The sequence below is a fragment of the Diceros bicornis genome, chromosome 16 (genome assembly GCF_020826845.1).
Source record: "Diceros bicornis minor isolate mBicDic1 chromosome 16, mDicBic1.mat.cur, whole genome shotgun sequence".
Classification (NCBI taxonomy): Eukaryota; Metazoa; Chordata; class Mammalia; order Perissodactyla; family Rhinocerotidae; genus Diceros; species Diceros bicornis.
Genome location: NC_080755.1, coordinates 35,217,355 through 35,241,716, shown reverse-complemented (window position 1 = coordinate 35,241,716; position 24,362 = coordinate 35,217,355).

The following is a 24,362-nucleotide window of genomic DNA, read 5'->3' as shown; positions in this document are numbered from 1 at the left end:
AGCATCTTTCCATTCCTTGCGGGAATATTACTGAGTTTGTGAGTTATTCAGATTTCCTCGTTTTCCTCTCTAATTCTTCTTCTACTAGCAGCAGTGGTGGCCATTTTTGTCTTTTGTACCCTTCAGAGGTTTCTGCTTAGCAGACGATATGTGCAGTGTCCTGCACACGTGTGTTATTTAGTTGTCGCGTGCTTTTCTTTGTTGATTTTAATTGATAGTTAGAGTGGTTATAACCAAGTCTGAGAGGTCCTGAATTACATTCCACATGTGATGAGGGAAGGGCTAAAAACCAGGTATGGATAGAATTAGTTTCCCAGATCAGACCACGGCTGAAGCAAAATTATGAAATAGGTGACATTTATCTTCAGTGCTCATTACATCTCTCTTACCAGCACATCAGTGTAACCAAAGACCCATTATCATCACGTTTCTCTAGGATTTCTTCTGTTACTGAGGATAGCAAACTAATAGACTGATTGAAAGTATGGTATTTATAGAGTGAGTGTATAATTTATTATTTAATATGACTTTTGAGATCAAAGGGGTTGCTAATAATTATTTCAGGACAATAGCTATAACCCAAGATTTTCCTGGGCAAATGAGGGTGTATGGTTACCTTAAATATTAAAGATTTAATATGTTAGCCTTTTGGGGATAACTTCAGTGTACACCTAATAAATGCTACCTCTTTCTTTGAGTACTTTTTACTTATAAATAAAAAGCCTAAGTGAGAAGACAATAATTAAACCCAAATTAATGCATCTCTAATGATAGAATTTTAGGCACTTTAGCCCAAGATGAGGAAGATATTTATTGGTAGATCACATTTCCAATACCTGTTGAATTATACACTTCATATGTGAATCTAAACTTGGCCTACGTGTAGCCTTTAAAGAACATCAGGGGGGCCGGCCCCGTGGCTTAGCGGTTAAGTGCGCGCTCCGCTGCTGGCGGCCCGGGGTTCGGATCCCGGGCGCGCACCAACGCACCGCTTGTCTGCCCATGCTGAGGCCGCGTCCCACATACAGCAACTAGAAGGATGTGCAACTATGACATACAACTATCTACTGGGGCTTTGCGGGGGAAAAATAAATAAATAAAATCTTTAAAGAACATCAAGGTATGTGTGTGTCCATGGGAATACTCAGTTGGAAGAGTCGGTAACTCTTTTTTGTTTCAGTTCAGACACACCAAGACAATGCACAATTAGGACTGGGATGAAAGCTAAACTATATCCAGTGGTAAATAATTCATAACATACTTTCTTTTCTCATCTCCCTTGCTTAACCCAAACTGAGACCCATTTTGTGTTCCATTGCTCCTTTGAGAAATTGCTCACCACCTCAGCCCTTTCCCAATTTCTGTCTTTCTGACAATGTCCGCTGTTTCAGAATACCTCATTATCTCCACTTTCCCACTGAGCCTGCGACGTGATGGCATTTGCCTTGCCCGAGGAATGAAGAGACAGTTTTTCCTCTCTCAACAATCCTGCACATTGAGATCTGACCAGAGCATTCTCAAGCTGATTCCAAAGGCATTCCCTGGAAAGGGGAGAGCAGACTTGCTCATCCCCATTGTCATCGAGCGGGAGAGTATTCTGCCAGGTCTCCTGACAGATTTCCTAGTCAAAGAGAAAAGCTCTGTAGTGCTTAGAAAACAAAGCTATTTCAAGTTGCTTGGCTGTGAGCTGATAAACAAGGCCTGGGCTGAGAAATGAAAACACACACACATATACACACGGGCCTCTGATCAGTTGAAGACAGTGCTGATGTACTTGGCAGTCAAGCTGCATTGCTTGCTTGCTGACCTGTTGGCTACATATTCAGTTGATAGCTTCCTGCTACCTATCACAAAACAATAAAAATCTTTTAAGAAGACAGTCCAAATTGCTCTAATACCTTCTTTAAAGAGAACAAAAATGCAAAAAGTTAGCCTGTAGGGACTTCATTTTTCATAGATATGCAATTTATGGTGTTTAAATATAAGCTTTTGATTTTAGGTTGAAATGATCTTGTCAAAAATGTACATGAAAGACGTTTATGCCAGGCTCTTTCCTGCTTAGGGTTATAGCTGATCCTTCTCACATCTTTTACCCCCAGAACACTTGACTGGCGCCTGACTTCACTACTTTGCTTTAGTAGCTGATTCAGGGAAGACTGTTTTCCTTCCTTTTTTTTTTTTTCCTGAGGAAGATTCGCCCTGAGCTAACATCTGTGCCAATCTTCCTCTACTTTCTATGTGGTACACCACCACAGCATGGCTGATGAGTGGAGTAGGTCTGCACCTGGGATCCAAACCGGCGAACCTGGGCCGCAGAAGTGGAGCGCGTGGAACTTTAACTACTCAGCTACAAAACCCTCTTTTCTTTTTTTTTTTGGCCATGAAGAAGATTGGATTTGAGGTCAGGACTAGGGTGAGGCGAATGAGGGGCATTTGCCTCAGACACATTTAAGGAAGCACCAAAAAAACTCAGTAATCAAGATAAATAATATTTTAATGCAATATTATAAAAATAAAAATCAATGTAAAAATCCATGATGAACAAAGTATCAAAATTTTAAAATAAGACAGGGTCCGTATTACTGAGTTTTCCTTTTACCTCAGGCTCCACTATGGCTCTGCATGGCACCGGATGGATTGTAATGACAAGCTGGAGAATGGGGTGGTATTTCTGAGGCAAGTGCACATCTATTTCTCCATCCCTTCCGGGAGCACATTGGCTAAGGGCATCATGGATCAGAGTCAACTGAATCATAAACATTCATTGAGCAACAATTCTCCTCAGCCCATAGATACTATAATCATATAAAACAGCCCTGAAGGCACAGTTCTTGAATTAAATCTAAGGAGAGAGATGGGGCAAAGGCAAACCATTAGATAAGGGATTACACATCTGAGTGGATCTGCTCAGTAGGAAGTGAGGAAGAGAGGAAGGAATGGGAATTTGGATCAGAGAAGGGATCAGGCTACTGAGGAATGTTTCGTGGTAAGACACATGAGTGAAGCAGCGTGTGTGCATAGCATCCTTGGCAGCGGTGCTATAGGTTTCCTGAGAAGGATGCTGGCATAGGAATTGCAAACTACAGAAACCCCCGGACACATTACTTAGCCTCTCTGTCATTTAGTATTTTTATCTGAAAAATGGGATTTATAGTATCTGCTAATCACAAGGAAGTGATAAAATATTCACATGATAAATGATTCTTGTTTTTATCTTCACACTTCCTATTGAGACACAAGAATTGATTCATAGCTAGGGTCTGTGAGTTTCCTTCCTAGATAATCTCCTTTATATATTTTTTGTTGTGGTAAAATAAATATAACACAAAATTTACCATTTTAACCATTTATAAATGTACAGTCCCGTTGTATTAAGTACATTCACATTGTAATGTAACCATCACCACCATCCATCTCCAGAAATTTTTCATCTTTCCAAATTGAAACTCTATTCATTAGACACTAGCTCTCCATTTCATTCTCCCCCCATTGCCTGGCAACTACCATTCTACTTTCTGTCTCTGTGAATTTGACTACTCTAGGTACCTCATATAAGTGGAATCATACAGCATTTTTTCTTTTGTTTGGCTTATTTCACCTACCACAATGTCTTCAGGTTCATCCATGTTAAAGCATGTGTCAGATTTTCTTCCTTTTTAAGACTGAATAATTCCTTGGTATGAATACACCACATTTTGTTTATCCATCCATCTGTTAATGGATACTTGGGTTGCTTCCACCTTTTGGCTATTGTGAATAACACTGTAATGGACTTGGGTGTACAAATGTCTCTTTGAGTCTGTGCTTTCAGTTCTTTTGGGTATATACCCAGGAGTGGAATTGCTGGATCATCTGGCAAATCTATACTTAATTTTTTGAGGAGCTGCCATACTGTTTTGTACAGAGGCTGCATCATTTTACATTCCTACCAGCAGTGCACAAGGGTTTCAATTACTCCACATTCTCGCCCACACTTATTATTTTTTATGTTTTTTTGATTTGTTTTTTAATAATACCCATCCTAATGGGTATGAAGTGGTATCTCATTGTGATTTTGATTTGCAATTCTCTAATGATTCATGACGCTGAGGATCTTTTTGTGTGCTTCCATTTGTATAACATTGGAAAAATATTATTTTCCATATAGTTATTTGGAAAAATAACTATTCAAATCCTTTGCCCATTTTTAAGGGTTATTTATTTTTCGGTTATTTATTTTTATTGTTGTCGAGTTGTAGGAGTTCTTTATATATTCTGGATATAAATCTCTTATCAGGTATTTGATTTGCAAATATTTTCTCCCATATTCTGGGTTGCCGTTTCACTCTGTTGGTAGCATTTTTTGATGCATAGAACTTTTAAATTTTGATGATGGTCAATTTATCTATTTTTTCTTTTGTTGTCTGTGTTTTTGGTATCCTGTCCAAGAAATCATTGCCAGATCCAATGTCATGAAGATTTTCCCATTTTCTTCTGAGTTTTATAATTTTACCTCTTACCTTTATGTCTTTGATCTATTTTGAGCTAATTTTTTTTTTTTTTTTTTTTTTTTTTTTTTTTTTTTTGTGAGGAGATCAGCCCTGAGCTAACATCCGCCAATTCTCCTCTTTTTTTGCTGAGGAAGACGGCCCTGGGCTAACATCTGTGCCTATCTTCCTCCACTTTATATGGGACGCCGCCACAGCATGGCTTACCAAGCAGTGCGTCGGTGCGCGCCCGGGATCCGAACCAGCGAACCCCGGGCCGCCGCAGCGGAGCGCGCGCACTTAACCGCTTGCGCCACCGGGCCGGCCCCCTGAGCTAATTTTTTTATGTAGTCTAAGGTAAGGGTTCAATTTCATTGCTTTGCATATGGATATCCAGTTTTCCGAGCACTATTTATTGAAAAGATTGTCATTTCCCCGTTGAATGGTCTTGGCAACCTTGTCAAAAATTATTTGACCATATATGCACAAGTTTAATTCTGGGTTCTCTACTCTGTTCCATTGGTCTACGTGTCTGTCTTTATGGCAGTACCACACTGTTTTGATTACTATACCTTTGTAGTAAGTTTTGAAATCAGAAACTGAGAGACTTGCAATTTGTTCTTCTTTTTCAAGATTATTTTAGACACTTAAGGTTTCTTGAGATTCCATATTCTCCCTCATCTTTTAAAAAACCTTCTCCCAGTTTCCAATGTCTCTTTTGCTCACTACAACCAACATCTTGAAACAGTTTTTCTCCTCTCTCACCATATCTATCTCCCCATTTACCCCTTCTCAACCTATTGTCACCTGGCCGTCACCTCCACTACTCACTGCAGCTAATCTTGTCAAGCTCGTTGAAGATCTTTCTGTTCCTAAACTTAGGGGACTCTTACCTTGCCTGCCTTATCAATAGTATTTGAGACCATTAACCTCTTCTCCAGTCTTAGGATACTCTTCCTTTGGCTCTTGGAAATCCCTCCTCTGACTTCTTTCTATGTCTTGAGCTGCTCCTTCCCAGTCTCCTTCTTGGGTTCCTCTGACCACATTCTGGAATCCTTTCTCTTCTACTTAGTAGTTGATGCTGAGTGATCTAATGCATTTTCTTGACCTTGATTTCATGAACCTAATTACCAAATCTGGCATCTCGTAGTTTAAAAATGTATGAAAAATGAAGCAGAGGTGTAAAATCATAAAAGCGCATAAAAATACCAAAGCTAAAGAGGCATAAATTGAGGCAAAAGAGAGTTTAGGTTAAGCTTAAGGAAACATTTCCTTATTTTTAATTTAATTTAATTTTTTTTAGAGTTACCAAACAGAACTCCTGAAGTTATTGAGGAATTTTCTTTCTGGAGTATTTACCTGCTGGATATGTATCTTGACCAAAAATTGTAGAATTGCCTAACATTAATTTTAAATGCATTAATTAAACTCCTATGACATCAAACATTCTTTTTGCTCGTGATAAATTTGGCAAAAGTTTTAACGTAGTAGGTAGGCAGCTAGGCTAGAAGTCCCAAACTGCACATGAATGTGTGGGCAAGTTACTCAGCCTTTCTTAGCCTGGAGCCATTTCAGACTGATTGAAGAGATGGATTTCCTAACAGAACACTGTAATAACACTAGAGAATATTTACTGAGGGGAACTTCATCTGTGTTCTTAGTGTGAATCCATGTGTATCTGAATTTTAAGGGAAATTTTGTAAGGAGAGAGAATAAGTGCTTCTTGGGGATAGGGGGACAAATGACTGGGCAGACCTGGGACTAATGGCCCTAAGCTGTTCCCTTAAAGAGAAAGAAAGATTTAACGTAGAGGGCTGTGTGGTACAAGAACTCAGAGACGGGATGAGGGGACATTGAAAGAGTCAGGTGCAATGACACAGATTGTCTTTTGACCCAGGCCCCTTTGACCAATGTCACACAGCCTAGCCAAAGGGGCTTTAACTAATATCAAGTTAAATAAAAAGATTTAGCATTGGAATGTCTGGTAAGGCTGAGCAAACTTAGATAGCCCTGCTTGGGGGCTTGATAACTGAAAAGATACGTAGGGGTGTTCATCACAGCCTGCTCTTTATATCTCGCTTACCCTGCATGAAAGCTATAGGTGCAGAGTTCTACAGAAAAACCAAGGGAATTTCAGCATTCATATGTGGATTCTTTTATTTGTATAGGCAGCAGCTGTATCAGGCAAACAGTCAGGACACATACCTTGAACTAGAGTTAAGGATTTGGGAGGAACCACATTATCATTACTTTGCTGTGTGGTTTCAAGTTGTCCAGTTGTAACAGGACTTCTGAACACATTTAAATGATGGACCCAAACCTCATAGATTACAGACTCGGGCAAGAAAAGGAACGTGACTGTCCTCCTGCCCAGATTACCAGCTCGGCACCTCCCTTTCTCTTTGGTCACCTGCCCATCTCACCGCCTGGACCATTAGACTGGCTTTGCCTATACTGGTCCCCCATCTGCTGTGTTTTACTTGGGCCTGGCTTCCTTGATATTTTTTTTTTTTCTGGGATCAAAACTATACCTTTCCTTTGTTCTTCTGGGTAACAAAAGCTCCTCTGAAAATTTATCCTGAGCCAAGGCATTCAAGGGATAATACTTTATAGATTATTATACCCATAGAAATTGTTTGCCTTTGATCAGGGCCATTTAAGTTCTTGCCCTACAGCAGTTAATTTTATGATGCAAGTGTTAACACTTGTGACATGTGAGCTTGTGGGGAGACATCTCCTATGGTGGGTGATGGTCTGGGCTTCCTTTCTCCTTATCAGGCAGTGCGTTTTTCTAACATGGAGAGATGGCTAAAGCAATCAGTCAATCGAGGATCCAGCTAACCTGGCTTTGTTTTCTTTTCTGGGGGATGAAACTGAGGAGGGTGTGGAGCGTAGGGAGTTGGGATTGCTTTGAATGTTTGAACTGATTCCCTCTGCTAGTTAAAAAATCACTCTGGCGTAGCCATTTGCCGTGGTATTTTTCACACTTTATCTAGCATCCCGTGTCTCTGTTGCCTGAGAACTGTATTTATATTTACACTGCGAAGCGTGAATGTGCTGCTGTTCTTTGGGGAAAGGGATTCATCCAATAATCCTTTGGCTTGAGTATTATTAAGTGGACCATGGCACTTCCTCTGCTTGTTTTTGCCTGGAGCCCTCCGGACATGTGAGGTGGCCTTGTCCAGTTCAATGGGTTTCAGTAGGGTGAGCCAGATTTAAAGAAACATAAATTCAGTTGAAAGAGAAAGTAATACGGCATAGCTGAATAATGGGCTTTAATAGGCAAACCAAATAGTTAAATGCAAGATGCTTGCTGCATGCTAAAACTCAAGGAATGCATATTCAATGCAATGCATTATTAAATACAACATTGATCATATGGGTACCCACAATTAATGTATATAAATAGCTGATAAAATTGCTCAGTATTAGAAAGCTAGCGGCAAAAATGACCTCATATGTCAAGCAGACAAGTAGGCAGCTACCATTTTCTTTGTACACCTTGCAGATGATAAATTAGTTTTATGGTCTGCATGGGGCCCTTATCACACTATAGCACCAAGTGCATGATAAAGAAAAAAAATGCCTTGGCTCAAAAATCGAACTGGAATTTGGAGTCCCAGCGGAGCTCATTTTTTAAATGTAAAGAATTTTAGCCCGCTTCCTTTGGGGAAGATTTATTGTGCTCAAGAGAAATGTAGATCTTGGTTATGTGTTTTGATTAAAACTTGATTTTTATTTTTATTGACACTGGGTGGAATGTGAATCCGTCATAACTGGCTGCCTATTGATTGAGAGTAGTTTGGTCCAATGGGCACAGGACAGGAAAAAGAAGGGGAGTCCTGGCTCTTATTTCCAGCTCTACTACTAAGAGACAAAGCTGACCTTGAATGAAACTTTGTAACTCCTTACTAGCTCTGCCTGCCCTGTTTAATTCCCCTCGGTGCCGATGAATAAACACTCTGTTTTATCCTAAGTTCATAGGATATAGGACAGCAGTTACCCAATATAGAATTAAAGGAAGATGCAGTAATTCATCCTAGCATTATACGTCCCAGCAACCACTACCTGAATAAATGGCATTATTGTGCAGTGTGTGTGTGTGTGTTTTGTATGGGGAGCCACTGATATCTATTTAAAAATCTTGAATAGAAAGATACCAGGCTCTGTCGCAGGGTCTGTGTGTGGTTTCTCACTCTTTGTAAGACTATGCCTCTCTTTGATAACATAAAAATCTCATGTGCTCCTTTCCTACAATTTAAAATTCAAAATAAATTAAGTATTGTGACTGAAATCAATTATTGTAAGGGACAGAGGCCTGCTTTGCTTTCAAGTGGCGTGAAACCTGGTCCTCCCCCAAACACTGCTGCCCTGGAATCACTGCTTTGCCAGCCAAGAGTCTCCTTCACATTATTTTCATATCAAACCCCATCAGTGATCTGTTATTTCATATCAGGCAAGCAGCAGCCAGCAGCGTGTATCTGTGACAGGATGCATTCCTGTGCCTCTGGGGTGTGGCTGAGATTCGGAGGTGATTAAATTCCTTGTTTGAGGACTAGCATTATTCAGAGAGCTGGTGTGAGAAAGGGTCAGTTAAAGGTATAAAGAGGGGTAGCTTGAAGAAGAGAGTAAATCCTTCCCTCTCTTCTCCTGTCTTTGTCCACTCTTGTGCTTTGTCCCCCTCTCAAGTCTCCTGGGAGAATGGACTTTCCTTTTAAAGTTATTTTTAATAACCCACTTAATTCCTACATATAATTAGGAGCAGTGTTATCTGTTTTCTCTTCCCACCTGGTAACCAGAAATGATGCGTTTGGACCATCCATGAGGAAGTGGGCTGGTCCTCACAGGGAGGAGCTGTCCTCAGGGATGTGCTACGGGCAAGTCAGAGGCAAAGCCCTTTGGGTCCCTTTCCACTAAGGTGGTGTCTGGGGTCTCAGCAAAGCTTTAGGGTAAATATATGTTTTGCCTCACAGTTTTTTGTTTGTCCCTTATGGGGACAAATGGGGATGACATGTAGAGAATCTGGTTATTCCTCTAGACTCTGAGCAAAGTAAATATTTCTTCTTGGTCCTCGTTCTTGCTAGGATTTCATATATGTCTCTGATATTTCATTCATCCCTCCATGCATTTGTTCCAAACATAATTATGTGCCAAGAGCCAGTGATGCAAAACTCTTCATGAACCTGCCTGTCTCCTCCCCAACCCCAGTTTCACACTCCCCCCCCCCTCAACACCACCATTTCCCCATGCTCGTGCTTCCTTCCAGCTCTACTAAATATCATCCAGCCTTTGAACGTGTTACATGCTTTTTTGCATCTCAGCCTCTGTACATGATGTTTGTCTTGGCCAAAACTGTTTTGTCCCTCTTCTCCCGAGTCATTCCTAGTCATTATTTAGGTGTCCAGTCAATGGATACTTTCTCTAGGAAGCCTTCCCTAACCTCTTAGACTAGGTAGGATGCCGTCCATTATAATTAATTCTTGACAAGTTTTACTGCTACAGGTGTTCAATTGTATTTCATCCCCACTGGACTATATGTTCCTTGAAAGTGGAGACCATCCTCACCATTATATCCTCAACGTCTACATCCACCTTGACACATAGAAAACACCTAATAAATACTTTTGAATACGTGACTGCAACTGCAATGATCTCTGTCTCCTAAGCTGCAGAATGGTGTGAGACTGGAGTTTTAACATCCAAGGTGGGTGGGTTTACCTATTCCTGGCTGTTGTAGCTTAGGATTGCCTGGATGTGTTGTTTGCAATGACAGAGAGACGCAGAAGACTAAGGATCATGCGGAGGCTTTTAATTTATTAAATATTTAAAACACAGTTATTATTTGTAGGCCTCTACTTGGAACTGATTCCATTGTTTATTACGTGCCGATATCATTTGCCATATAAATAATTGTTCAGCTCAGGTTTATTCAAAGATGTACACACAGACTATTAAATCCCTAGGAATGACGAAGAAGAAAAGGCTGTTTGGCCACTCTTTCCTTGAACTATTAGGTCTGGGAAATGCTATATGGCACCACATAGGACATCCTGTCTAGATTGTTTACATAACTGCTCGTGTAGCTCCACATAGCGGTTGTCACTCTCTTTGGCTGGCAATAAACTTATCGTCACTTAGAGGAAACTAATCTGGATAGGTAATGATAGGGATGAGCAAAGTCATTTTGTAGATGTGCAACTATGGTCATTAAAAATAAAGCAGACCCTTCTCAGGGGGCTGCTAACCTTGCCAGCTAGTTGACATTGTTTAGATCAGAGGACGCTCAGCCTGTGTCTGAACAGAGAAGAAAAGCAGCAGGATTTCCAAACAAATGCACACTTTCTGTCTTTTTATTTATTTATTTATTTATTTAAGTTTTCCTTGAGTTTATTAGCAGCAGTGGAGCTGATTTGGAATGGAAACGAAATGGTGCCCCCAAGTGGGGTCCAGCCTCCCAGTTATTAGCCACATAGTGTGGGACAATCAACTGACATACGCATTGATAACATTACTGCCCTTTATCTGAGCTTATCTCCTGGCTCTGTCCCCTCCGCTGCTCTCAAATATTTGGGCCCTAGAGACACTTACAAAGGGACAAAATGTGTTGTCCTTGTTTGTTGGTAATGTCACTCCAGAAAGTGGCACAGCCAAGAGGGTTAGGGATTGGTTTCTTTTCACAGAGATTCTAGATGAGCACATAGACACACATGCAAAAAGTAGGATTTATGCCTCTGAACATGGCTTGCAAGGAGGGAGTAAACAGCCTGAATTTAGCAATCAAATTTGTTAAGGCTTCTCTAAAGCCTAAACATCCAATTAACAAGCAAATCATCATCAGACAGCCAGTGAATGGCAAATTCATTCCATTCAACATCTTTTCAAAAGTGGATTTTGTGCACTTATCTCCATGAAAACCCAGCAGGAAGATTTTCCCTGGGAGTGCTCCTACATCTGCCTGTTTTTAATGACGGTAATGGCAAGCAATATTCTACAATTACTTTGGCGATCTCATTTCAAGCATGCAAATCATATTATTGAAGAGCCCAGCAAAAGCCATTTGTTCCTTGGAACGACCAGATAAGTTCTGTGGGGTGAGCAAACGCTGCTTGGAGAAGGGCAGGCCCTTCTGTCTTGTCACCTCAAGACACAGTGGTAGAAGTTGCCCGCCAAGGTCAGAAAAGACAGCGAAGGAGAAATGAAACAAAATTTTATTCCTGAAGTGAAGGAGTCCTTCTGTTTGTTCCATTCGTGACAGATTAGCTTTGTAACTCCTTTACTTAATTAAAAATAACATCATTTAAAGAAAATGAAAGAACACAGGCTGCTGGTAAATTTCATAAGGTCAAAGCCAAGGCCCAGCTCAAGGGTGAGAACTTCATGCACCACAATGATCCTGATGCCTTTTCCATCTTCTCTACCTTTTAGCTATTCATCTGAGCTATAATATAGTCAGTCTTTTATACATATAATTAGAGGTAGCATAAATGGGATAAGAAAATGATAAGCATTTATAAGTGATAAAATTCATCTAACAAATACCATATGCAAGGGGCAGTGGGGAAAAGGGAAAGATAAAGCAACAGAATGACTCCTCTTAACTGGCTCACAATTGTAAAACTGGGGAAGGAGCGCCCCTTTAGCTGGGGTGATCAGGGATGATGTTACGCATAGGTGGGAACTGAGTCTTAACGGAGAGATACAATTTCAATAAGCGATGAAGACTATGAAACGATATTCCAGACCTGAGAAACTGTGACCCATGCCACAAAGTGGGAGAAACTGGCTTATTTTTATAGAAGTGATGCAGAAGGTAGAAGGGAATAATGGTAGATAACACTGCAGTGGGAAAATAGAGGCTTAAGTGCAAGTCCATTGTTAGTGCTTCCAGACTGTGAAGGGAACCTTTTGAAATAGGTGTTCATTATCCAGTTTTATCCACTCTGGACACCAATATATTGACTGCAGTCATGAGGAAGGATCCTACTGTTTCAGATAGCTCCTATAACACCCCTTGGAGGGTTCTTTAATTTGGGACTTCCTAAGAACACACATAAATTAGGCTGAGACTAACAGAACATACACCATGATATGTGAGGTCTCTTAATGTACTATTCATTTCATTAAGCAGAGAGAATATCATGATACATGGACTATAACATGGTCTGATAAAAATTTCTAGTTACTTCTCCAGGAAGGAGTTTGTGAGAAGCTTTAGACTATTACATTTAGGACATTTTTTCTGTTGTGATCCAGTCTGAATTCTTCAATATTCAAATTCTGCTGATCCTTTTCTATGTCCTTGTTCCATGGTAATTTTTACTGATGTAATTTCTTTATATTGCGGCCCTTGTTCCATAGGCAGGCAATATCCATTGCAGCATGTGAAAAAAATGCTCAAAGTTGCCTTTAGACAAAGCAGGGCTCAAGGGGTGTTGGCTCCTTCGCAACACAGCTCTACAGATGCTTGACATTAGAAGGTGTCTCTTTTTATTTGTGAAGTTCTGTGGTCCACTGTTGAGCCCTCTGTTCTGAGTGCCTTGGATTCTCTAGGCAGATGCCCATCTATGCTGTACATGGGTGTAAATGAAGGGAAGGGTGTTTATGTTTGTCTTTTATAAAAAGAGTAACTCACAGATTGCTGTCCGAGCTGATAACAGATTTTAAGTGTGGACAGCATCCTGTGTCCTGTGAAACTCTACTGGAAACTTCCTTGGCTGCAGCAGTTCAGAACCATTTGTATTCTGCTCTTTGAACCCCTCTTCCTTGAACAAAAGAGACCTTCATTAAATGTTTGTTCCCCAGAATGGTGTCCTTATCTAAGGAGATGGGAATTTTTCTAGAGGACAATGGAGGGGTTGTTTAAACTTTCTGAGCAGAGTATTTAATGAGGATTTATCTATAAGCAGTCAGTGCATTATAATAACAACATTCATAGCTAACGCTTAATAGCACTTACCATGTTCCAGGCCCTACTTTGACTGTTTTACCTATATCATCTCATTTAATCTTTACAACAATGTTTTGAAATAGATATTATTATTATCCCCATTTTACAGATGAGGAATTAAGATCTTTCCAAATGTCACATCCAGATTCAAATTCAGGTTCTCTGGCTCTAGGGTTCATGCTTTTTTTAATGAATAAAAGACACTTGAGAGCCATTGAAACTGTAACGATATGAAGTGATAACGGTTCACATATTTTATTTTTCCTTAACAATCTATATGTTGGGGCCAGCCCCATGGCGTAGTGGTTAACTGCACACTCTCCGCTGCTGGCGGCCTGGGTTTGGATCCCGGGCGCGCACCAACGCACCGCTTGTCAGGCCATGCTGTGGCAGCGTCTCATATAAAGTGGAGGAAGATGGCATGGATATTAGCCCAGGGCCAGTCTTCCTCAGCAAAAAAAGAGAAGAATAGGCGTGGATGTTAGCTCAGGGCAGATCTTCCTCACAAAAGGAAAAAAAAAAAAAGAATCTGTATGTTATAGCATAATAACCCAGTAATTGTTGTAGAAGCTTTGCTTTTGGGAGACAGGAGTTGTTGGTGTTATTCTAAGGCACTGTGTCAGCATATCAACCTTGCTGACAGCTTGGCCACCACGACTGTCCCCAGACACATTAGAATTGCTTACAACGTCTGTCTTCTTGGTCTTTGAGCACCTGAGTTACATTCTGAGTGGTCGTAAAAGAGTCGTAGAGCGAGCCCTTTAGTCATCACCCATAACTGAGCTGCCACAATTTCTTAAGATGTAGAGAGTCAGGGGAAGTGTTGATTCTGTTCTCCTGAAAGCAAGTTCGAACAACACACTTACCTTTCCTACCTTACCTTCCTGCTCCTTTCTCCTGTGAATTCTCGTAGCAATTCTCCAAAGTCTCTGAGGGTTAGGAATGAAAGAATTTGGTCATAGAAGGAAGGTAACTGTGAAGGTATGAAAGTAAATATTCTTGTTTCACTTTTCTTCTCTTCTCAAGACTTAGAACCAAAGGCATGGTCCTTTTCATTAGAAGCTACACTCTAATTGACAAGACCAGAGTATCTGCAATGCCTAAGAACTCTATCTATGCTCTAGGATTTGCTTCTTTTTGTCTTTAATGGGAACCAATAAATCATCTGAGGCCAAACCATAAAGACAGAGAATGCAATGGGCTGATGACCATAGACACATTGTCCGTTAACTCAGGCATGGGCTAATCAGGCCATAGAAGAAAATGAAGCATGGTTGGGTGAACAGGTGATCGAGTTCTAAGCACGAAGCCAACAAATGCTCATTGATCAACATTAAATAGCTTAAAAAATGATTTCAAGACAGTGACCTAAAGCTTCTTCTCACTGGCTGTTTTGGGAAGTAATCAACTTGGAGGAACATCATCCCCTCCATCTCTAACTCTGAACTTTTGACTGCTTGACACTGACTTTACTTTGGTTATCCTGTGCCTTGACACATTATGGATGTTATTAATTGCCCTTTTCTCTTTACTCTGAGACTCCTTTTGTTTGGCAGGAGTCGCCAGGGGCTGATCTGGCTTTTAGACTCTGTTAGGCTGGGAAATGATAGTCTCTTATCTGAAGCTATGAAGGATGTGGAACTCAGAGGAGGGTGCAGAGTGGGAAGTCAAGAAGGAACAAATTTCACTAAACCAAAGAGGAGAGTTTGAACAAGTTGCCAAACTGAGGGGCTAGAAATTGAGACCCAGAGTGTAGGGTTAAGGAGGTAAGCAAGTCTGAGAGCAGACTTGGGTGATGACCAATAACTGGATTTCTGTCTATAGCTGGCCTTTACCTGACTGCTATGTGGGGAAAGGGAGGAGATGTGCTGGTAATTTTAAAGGACTAGGAAAAGGAGTGATATTTCTCTCAATTTGGTCCCCTTTCTCTGCTTTATCATATCTGGTACTATTCATTTGACTTTCATTATTTACTACATTGTTTATAATTAATTATCTTCAGATGTGAATATCTTGGTTTCCTACTCTATAGTAAGCTCCGGGAGGGCAGGAATCTTTTTTATATTCCACACAACTCATGAAGATTGTCTTGAACATCTCAAAAACTCAATGAATACCTGTGATGGATTGATTAAGACAGGTCATTATGACTTGCTGCTATGAACCATCTCTAGCTGCTTTGAACAGATGGTGGTGGTTTTGCCCACATCATATGGACACAGTATGAGAACAGAAACTATCTAATAAGGCATGGCTAGGAAGCAAGCCAGAGGAACTTGAACTCTACATTATGGCACCTCAGATCAAGGTGGTCCGTTCGCAAAAGGGAACTGCATCTATTACTTTGGTTGTGCTGAAAAGGCATACTAGTAAGAGGCCTTCTTAGCCTATTACCATTATAATATAATGAAATATCTTTAAACTTAAACTTAAACCCATCTAATTAATAGCGGTATTAAACCATAATCATAGGGGGCCGGCCCCGTGGCTTAGCAGTTAAGTGCATGTGCTCCGCTACTGGTGGCCCGGGTTCAGATCCTGGGCGCACACCAATGCACCGCTTGTCGGGCCATGCTGAGGCGGCGTCCCACATACAGCAACTAGCAGGATGTGCAATTATAACATACAACTATCTACTGGGGCTTTGGGGAGGAAAAGGGGGAAAAAAAAAAAAAGGAGGAGGATTGGCAATAGATGTTAGCTCAGGGCTGGTCTTCCTCAGCAAAAAGAGGAGGATTGGCCTGGATGTTAGCTCAGGGCTGATCTTCCTCCCAAAAAAAAAAAAACAAAAGCATAATCATAAAGTGGATAATTCAGGCCAAAAAGTCCATTATTTAGGATAAGTTTTCCAATTTATCTATTACTGTGCTATTAACTAAATAACTGCTTTATCTCCATGGAGTTTTTGAAATCTTTACTAAATACTTCAGCCAATACTGGTCTGTCTCTGATCTGATTTCATGTAATTCATATTACTAGAATCCTTCCTTTTGGCAGTTGATTATATACATAATCAATTCCATTGCATCTGCAGGATATTTTTCTCTTGTATGCTATAGTAGATGGCCACTGCTACATCTCGTGTCTATTTTATAACCCCAGAATCACCTAGCACAGGGATCAAATACAGTAAGTGTTCAATGTATAATTTTTGAATTAAAATAAATAGTAAACAGAGGTAAGTTGTCTGAGTTCTTACATCTGTTTTGGAGCTTACACTGAATTATTTGACTCCTCTCATTTGATTGCAAGCTCCTCAAGGGCTCTCCATCTATTCAGAATATAATTTTCCTTAATTTCAAAGTGGTATCATTTAAGCATTATTTGTTTAATAAATATTTATGGACTATGATGACCATGGTTTTTAAGATGAGAGACTACGTAAAGACGGCACATTAAATGTAATAAATAAATATATAATAAAACAGCAGCATCCAAGTAGAATGTCTTTGGCTCATTGCCCTTTAACGTTAAGCTTAAAAATAGAAGCTACAGAGCTCAGCAAGTGGTTATGGGCAGAGGGGGCCTATTGTCAGTAGGTTGCTAATTCACAAGTCTTTACCTTCTGATGGCTGCCTCATGGTCTGAAAAGAAAATTTTTGCCCAATTCCTAGCTAGGGTGTGTGTGTGCAGGGTGGGGATGGGATATGCCATAACCATCTTTTTTAAGCCCACTTGCTAAATATCATCATTAAATTGGTTGCCATTTCTCTGAATGCAGTTAGCATTTCTATGAAACTATTAATATGTAATACAAGTACGTATGTAATGCATTTCCACCTGTTGACAAGTTGTTCTCAAATTACATATGTGAAAGTCCTGAGGAAAGAGTCATTATGCTCTCTTTCTTCATCTTATCTAAGATGAGGTTTGTGCTCAATAATTGTCAATACCTTACTGACTGCCTCAGCCACTAATGAGTGGTTTCACCAGAAATCGCTGGTCCCTTTAAAAGTCCACACAGAGACTAAAGTGTTAATAAAATTAGGATTCTTCTGTCCTTTAATTTCTACTTAGTTCTCTCACTCAGTTATAGACTCTTTGACTAGCTTTCTCTCTCTCTCTAATTGTTTTGAGGCAGACATTAAAGGAGACTGATTATTCTTAAAATCAAAACTTTTATATATCTTCTAGAAATGGTTCAGCAAGATCAGTACTAGGGCATCAGGGCCTAGCTACTCCCAAATATGGCCGTGTGTCTCTCAATTTCCCTGGAGTGAGGACCTTCAACTCTCCAAAGCTGTCAACCTGATGCTTTTTAGCAACATTGATGAAAGCCAGCAAACAATGACAAGCCCCTAAAATAGATTCACAGGGTTTGTGGTGGCTAAGAGCTGGGTTTGCTAAAAATAAAGCTACTTCTGCTCCCTCCATCCTTTTTCTGCTAGACTATAATTAAAGTCCACATCTGAAATTCTTATTGAGCTGCAAAGTCCCATGAGTGATTGGCATCTGGCATCCAAAAATATTTTGCAAAGAACAGTGTTCTCAGTGGCACATCTGACGGGCTTGGCTCACTTTCAGTGCTCCTGGTTTCCCGATGAGTGGCAAACCAATGGATGAACAGGAAGATTGCTTCAGCCCAATATCAATCAATCAGTTGGTTTTTCCATCAATGACTTAAAGCAGTATCCCATGCCTACTCTCACCTACCCCACACTGGCACACAAGAAAAGAGTGATAGGAGAAAAACCAGCCTCACTAATTGGAACACTTTTTGCTTTGTCAGTGCTGGGAAAGAGAGACTCAGCTTGGTTGGGAAAATGTGATTCCCCAGCGAGACAGAGAATTGCACTTGCCTGCTGGTCCAAATAGCATTAGTTTTTGCATAGAAATTCCACCCAATTAGAGGACTTTTATTTGAACCTGAGATTTGTGGTCTCTCTAGAAGGGAGAGATTAGTTTTAAAGAGGAGAGGAAAAGCCTTTCCCATCAACTTATTTTTCATGCTTGTGCCATTTGCATGAAAACTAGACAATGTGTGATTGCACGTGGGTTACTCCTCATAGCATCCTAAATAAGACTATGTTGGACAATGAGAGGCACTTTTTTTCCTTTGAGCAGTCAAATAAACCTAATCATATGAATATACAATGAGATAAAACACCAATCTTGCACCAAAAGGTTTTATGATTTTAAGTAGACTCGTGCTAAACTCTTATCATAATTGTAATTAGAAAGAGCAGGACAGTTTCCTGCTGTTCGTGCTCACATTTTGACATGTGAACACTATGAGGTTAGATGCCTGAGTTGAATTCTTGATTCACACTAGTTTAGAATTGCTGTTTGCTATGTTGCGAGTAAAGAGGTCATATAAAGCAGTGTTAACTCTGCTGAAAACAAGTATATTATCTTTCCATATTTGCTAGAGACAGCCAGTACTTGTCTTTAAAGGTGCAAAATTGTTAGTATACATTATATTAAATAATAGAATGGCATAAGAAAGGAGACCCAGAAGTATGAGAATTATAATCTTAGGACAGAGACAATGGTTCAAATGTTTTGAGATGCATGTGATTCATTCGATGGCATGGGTGGTGAGTGGCATGAATTTCTGCAACTGATCAAACCCATTTCCTAGGTCTTGCTTTATCACTGCGTGTGAAAGGGAGAGAAATAAAACAACAACAATAAAACAAAACAAGGAGGGAGAAACAAAACAACAATTTGATGGAGAAAGAGTCACAGAGATGACTTCAGAAGTAAGCAGAAAGGGAGTGTAATACCAGCTAGAGATGTTTTCTGCGGAAGGGACTGATAAACCAATATGTATTGACAATGTATGCTTCAATTGTACCTTTTGATGAGTTTCAAATAGCCTTTGAAGATGTTATACTTGCAATACTTGACACAGATGCCATGGGCAGGTACTTGCGTATTATTGCAAAGCCCATTTCTCTATACTGAGACTAGTAGAAAGATGAATGTTGGAGCTGGAAAAGCACCTTAAATATGCTGTAGTCCTTTTTCCTCAGATGGAGAAGCTGTGACCAAAGAAGGTTAAAGGATGGACATAAAGTGCTTATTATGGAAGATCCAAAGGAGAATTTTCGTCCCTTGAACATAAGCCAAGTGCACTTTCTAAACTGGATTAATCATCAGAAGTGTGGCCTTGAATAAAATATGAGAAATGAAGAGATGCCTCACCCACTTTGCATCAGTACCGTCAGGTACCACCATAGGTACACTTGAGGCAGTGACGTGTTGAAGCTAGCTTGTTTTTGTCTTAAAGTCTAAACTCACTAGAGCTGACTAATAAATTTTCAGAAATTTTCTTAGCTCGTTGATGTCATGTTGGAAGCTTGAAATCAGCCATGATGGGAAATGCTAGAATCCACAACCCTGGAGAAAACATTTACCAGAATGTTGTTGACTGGAGGTATATTTAGGAAAGGAGAAATTTTAAATAATTAAGACCAATGCCTGGAATGACAAATTCAATGTTTGCTTATGTGTAAGAACACCAAGCTAATGCAATATGCCAAAAGCTTGTTCAACATGAAAGAAACACTTAGTGAATTCCACTCCTTTAACATATGTTCATAAAAATAGCATCACGTATTAGAGACTGAATAGAGCAATGTTAGCATTGTAGAGATGAGCTCCAATTCTGGAGATGAAGAGAGATGATTTCTGTTCTTCATGTCGAAGGACGAGCATGTCAGTCTCTTTTAGAGCAATCTAAGAAGGAATTCCGAGAAAAATTTCCTAAAGTGGAAAGTTCAAATCCGTCCCTAGATAGCTCTTGATTTCTTCGTCAATGGGAATGATATTTACAGAATGAATCTATTTTCGGGCTGTCTGGAGAGATAAGATTTGAAAATATTCTAAAACAGAGAAAATCACCCATCTTAAAGATAGTGGGAAATTTGGTGATGAGCTGGAGCTGGCATGTACTGACTCAAGAGGCTGAATGTGTGCATCTCTTCCCAACTTTGCACTCTGTGACATCACTTTGGAAGCTTGAAATCAGCTATGACAGGCCTATTTCCACCATGGAAACTGACAAACACTACTAATCAGAATTTTTTCCTTTTCCTACAGAAAGACGGTTGTTGAACATTTACCAGAATACGACTGGATATTATACTACCCTAACATTAAAACCACAAATAGTCAAAATCTGATTCAGAAGGTTTCTTTTTCATTTAAAATTATTCTTTTACAAAATAAATTTAGCTAAATATATAATTATGAACTAGAGATATGGTAATAATAGGCCTATGATGTGAGGCCCTTATAGGAGAATGGAAGAATTCTCCCACCTGGACACATAAGGGGATCTATTGAAATAAATAGTTCAGATAAATGTGGTGAATTGGACTGATTTTCAGTCACACATCATTGAACACATTTTAAAACCTACATTATACCTAAAAATGTGATAAGCGTTTTAGGGAATGCAAAAGATGTACAAATTTGACCTTAGACAGCTTAAAGTCTAACTATATAGAAAAAACCCAAAGAAATAAAATACTTGGAGAACAGTGACTGACTGTTAAAGGGACACACAGTAAGTACGGTAAGAATTGAGAGGAAAAAAGAGCTGAGTATTGGGTAGAATCAACATTCAAGGGTCCACAGTGAAGGGGGACTGCAGCAGAATCTTAAAAGAAAAGCAGTGTTTGAATAACGTTTGGGAATGGAGAGGAGATTGCAGACGTGTTCAAGGGGCTATGTAAGCAAAAAGTCTAAAGGAGAGAGTGCTGTATATGTAAGGTCTGTTAATAGACCTTCCTGGCAAGAGTGGGGGGGTAGCCGGAAAATAGTGGCAGACAGAGTGGGATACAGAAAAAGGAAGAAAGGAAAGAGAAGGAAGGAAAGTGGAGAAAGAGAAAGGAGAGAGGGGAGGTAAGGAGTAAAACAAAGGAAGAGGAGCAGAAAAGAATCAGTTACTCAGTTCAGAGTGTTACGTGAAATAGCCCTCTTGTGTGTCATGTCAGGTAGTTATGAAAACGTCACTGCAGGCAGACAGTGTCCTCTTTTCACAGATGAGGAAACCAAGGCTGAGCCAGATGAACTCTCTAAAAATTGCAAAGTTACCAAGGATGGAGCTTGGTGTCCAGTTCAGCACCTCTGACTTTTTACCCAGGCTCTTGCCACAACACCACGTACTCTGGTACTTGATTTCTTGAAAAGTCAAGCAGTTTCTCTAAAGTATTGCTTTAGTTAAGTGCCAATAAGAGAAGGAAAAACATCACATGCAGAAACACAGGAGGCTGAACCAGCTGTACTCCAGGCAAATAAACATTAAAGAAATGGCTTGATTGAGTATGGAAACAGCCTTCCATGTTTGGGTGAAGGTTAAGGTTGACAGGAGCATCACTCTGTAGCTAGCTGAAAAGACACCAAGAGTGAATAGCCATATATTGTAGAAGAAAAGAGGTTCCAGTCATTGAAATGGAAGGAGACTAAAGACTCAACTAAAAGGAAATACCGAATCCCGAGCATTTGTTATGAACTGTACCTCTAAATCTTTCTCAAATGGAAGAATCACTGCAAGTTAGCTCACCAGGGAGCCAAGGATACTTTTGACAGAAATACACAATCCCCTGGTAAAGATAAACGGGGTGTAATTTAAGTAGTCCCAAACTTTTCTGCAAGCTTCAAGATCACTGCACGTTGTTGGATCTGTTCATAATGGCCTGGACTGTATCCCAAAAATACCAGTGGGAGAGACTCAAGCAGACTGGCCAGGCTGGAAAAGGAAAATGAAGCCATTTGGACTTGGCTGAGGCTATGGATGGTCTGACAGTTTGCAATTTATAATTTTTTTTTTAGTCCTTTTAACATTCTTTATCTGCCTTTATTTGCTCAACAGTCCTTTGCTGAAGTTCACGCTCAGCTTACCACATTCGGTGAAGCACACAGCGGTGGACAGGGGAATTTAATCTAGAAATCAGCCTGACTTGTCTTCACGGTGTATTTTAGCTTCCAGGGCTCTGCTATGAGGATGTGTAAGCAAGAGCCCTGTCTAGATCGGGTGGCCTGAGAGCCCTGCCAGCATCCCTAACTATGCCTTTTAGGCAATGCTGTCAAGCAGACTCCCATCTCCTTAACTGACAGCGATGAGCATTTTAATAAAATGCGGTTCTGGTTGTTTTGAAGCATGAAGCCTAGTAGAAAGGAGAATCTGATCAGCTTTTGCCATGCCTTTCATAATTGTGAATCCTTCCATCTGACTGCCGGTAATTCTCCTTCCTAAACATTCAGAATAGATCATCCTCACTTCAAGCTGTCTCAGACCCGTTGCTCAGAATTCTTTCAACCTGCCTTGGAGCTTTCAGGTGGTAAGATGGCAGGCATCCAGTCTCTCTGAAGAAAAAAGCCTTCATTGTTCATTGTGCCACTGTATCTTCCAATCCTTTTTGTTATATCCCGGAAACCTATTTGCTTTTTAACTGCTGCCACATACTGGGAAAACATCTTTATCAAGTGGTCCTCAATGCTGTGGCTTGAGTCCTCTTCATCAGGGGGCCTGTAAGTCCCTAGCTGAGATGAAAAGTCAGAATGTTTCTGTCCACCTGGTCATCTTTATGTCAAACCAATTTGAATGTCATTGATCTTTGTGCTGCTCTGTTGCTGAAATTTTCCTGGAATCATCACCATCTTCCCCAAAAGGCATAATTCAACACTATTGGCAAATATTCTCAAATTAGAATTCCTTCCGGTTCTGACTACATGTGTCATCCTAACAGTATTCTACAACAGGGTCTTTTCCAATATAACAAGGAAATTCTGGGTCAAATATGCCACAAGAAGGGATACTTGTCCACCTTGCCAGAAAACTCCTGCAATCTCTCTCTTGTATTACCTAAAATCTCCTTTTCCCTTCAATGTATAAAACAGCTTGATTTCTACTAACTAGAACTTAATTTGGATTCCATACATACTCTTGCACTCAACATATATATATATATACAGAGAGAGAGGTAACTTTGGTTTACAACACTAGGTAAATTTCATGTGTACATCATTATATTTTGGCTTCTGTATAGACTACATCCTCCTGTTCACCACCCAAAGTCTAGTTTCCATCCATCACTGTATGCATGTGCCCTTTTACCCCTTTCACCCTACCCCCACTCCCCTTCCCCTCTAGTAACCACCAATTTGTTCTCTGTATCTTTGTGTTTGTTTGTTGTTGTTCTTGTTTTAAATCTTCCACATATGAATGAAACCATATGGTATTTGTCATTCTCCATCTAACTTATTTTGTTTAGCAGAATAGCCTCAAGGGGCATTCATGTTGTTGTAAATGGCAGGATTTTATCTTTTTTAAGGCTGAGTAGTATTCCATTGTGTCTATATACCACATCTTCTTTATCCATTCGTCTGTTGATGGGTGGGCAGGTTGTTTCCAAGTCTTGGCTATTGTGAATAATGCTACAATGAACATAGGAGTGTATATATCTTTTCAAATTAGTGTTTTTATGTTCTTTGGATAAATACCCAGAAGTGGAATATCTGGATCATATGGTAGTTCTATTTTTAATTTTTTGAGAAATCTCCATACTGCTTTCCGTAGTGGTTGCACCAATTTACATTCCCACCAGCAGTGTATGAGGGTTCCCTTTTCTCCACATCTTCTTCAGCATTTGTTATTTCTTCAACATTCATATTTTAAAATACCTTTTCAAAGTGTGCGCAATACGGGTAAGATCAAGAAGGTATCAGTCATTCACACCCTAGATAAATTAATTTAATTACATTGCTTCCCTCTTGATGTAAGCAGAGACCAGCTACACTAAGGAATGCAGTTAATGATGTGGGACAGGGAAAAAGAAAATTAGGAAGAAAGCAAAAAGGGATTTTGAGCAAGTAACTCTGAGGAAGACAAACCTGATTAAACAGAGAACTATGCTCTCTAAGAAGGACCATTAGGGTATTGAGTGCCTAGCAAAGCCTGGTGATGAGTTCACTACATGGAGAGAGAGCTGTGTGGAAAT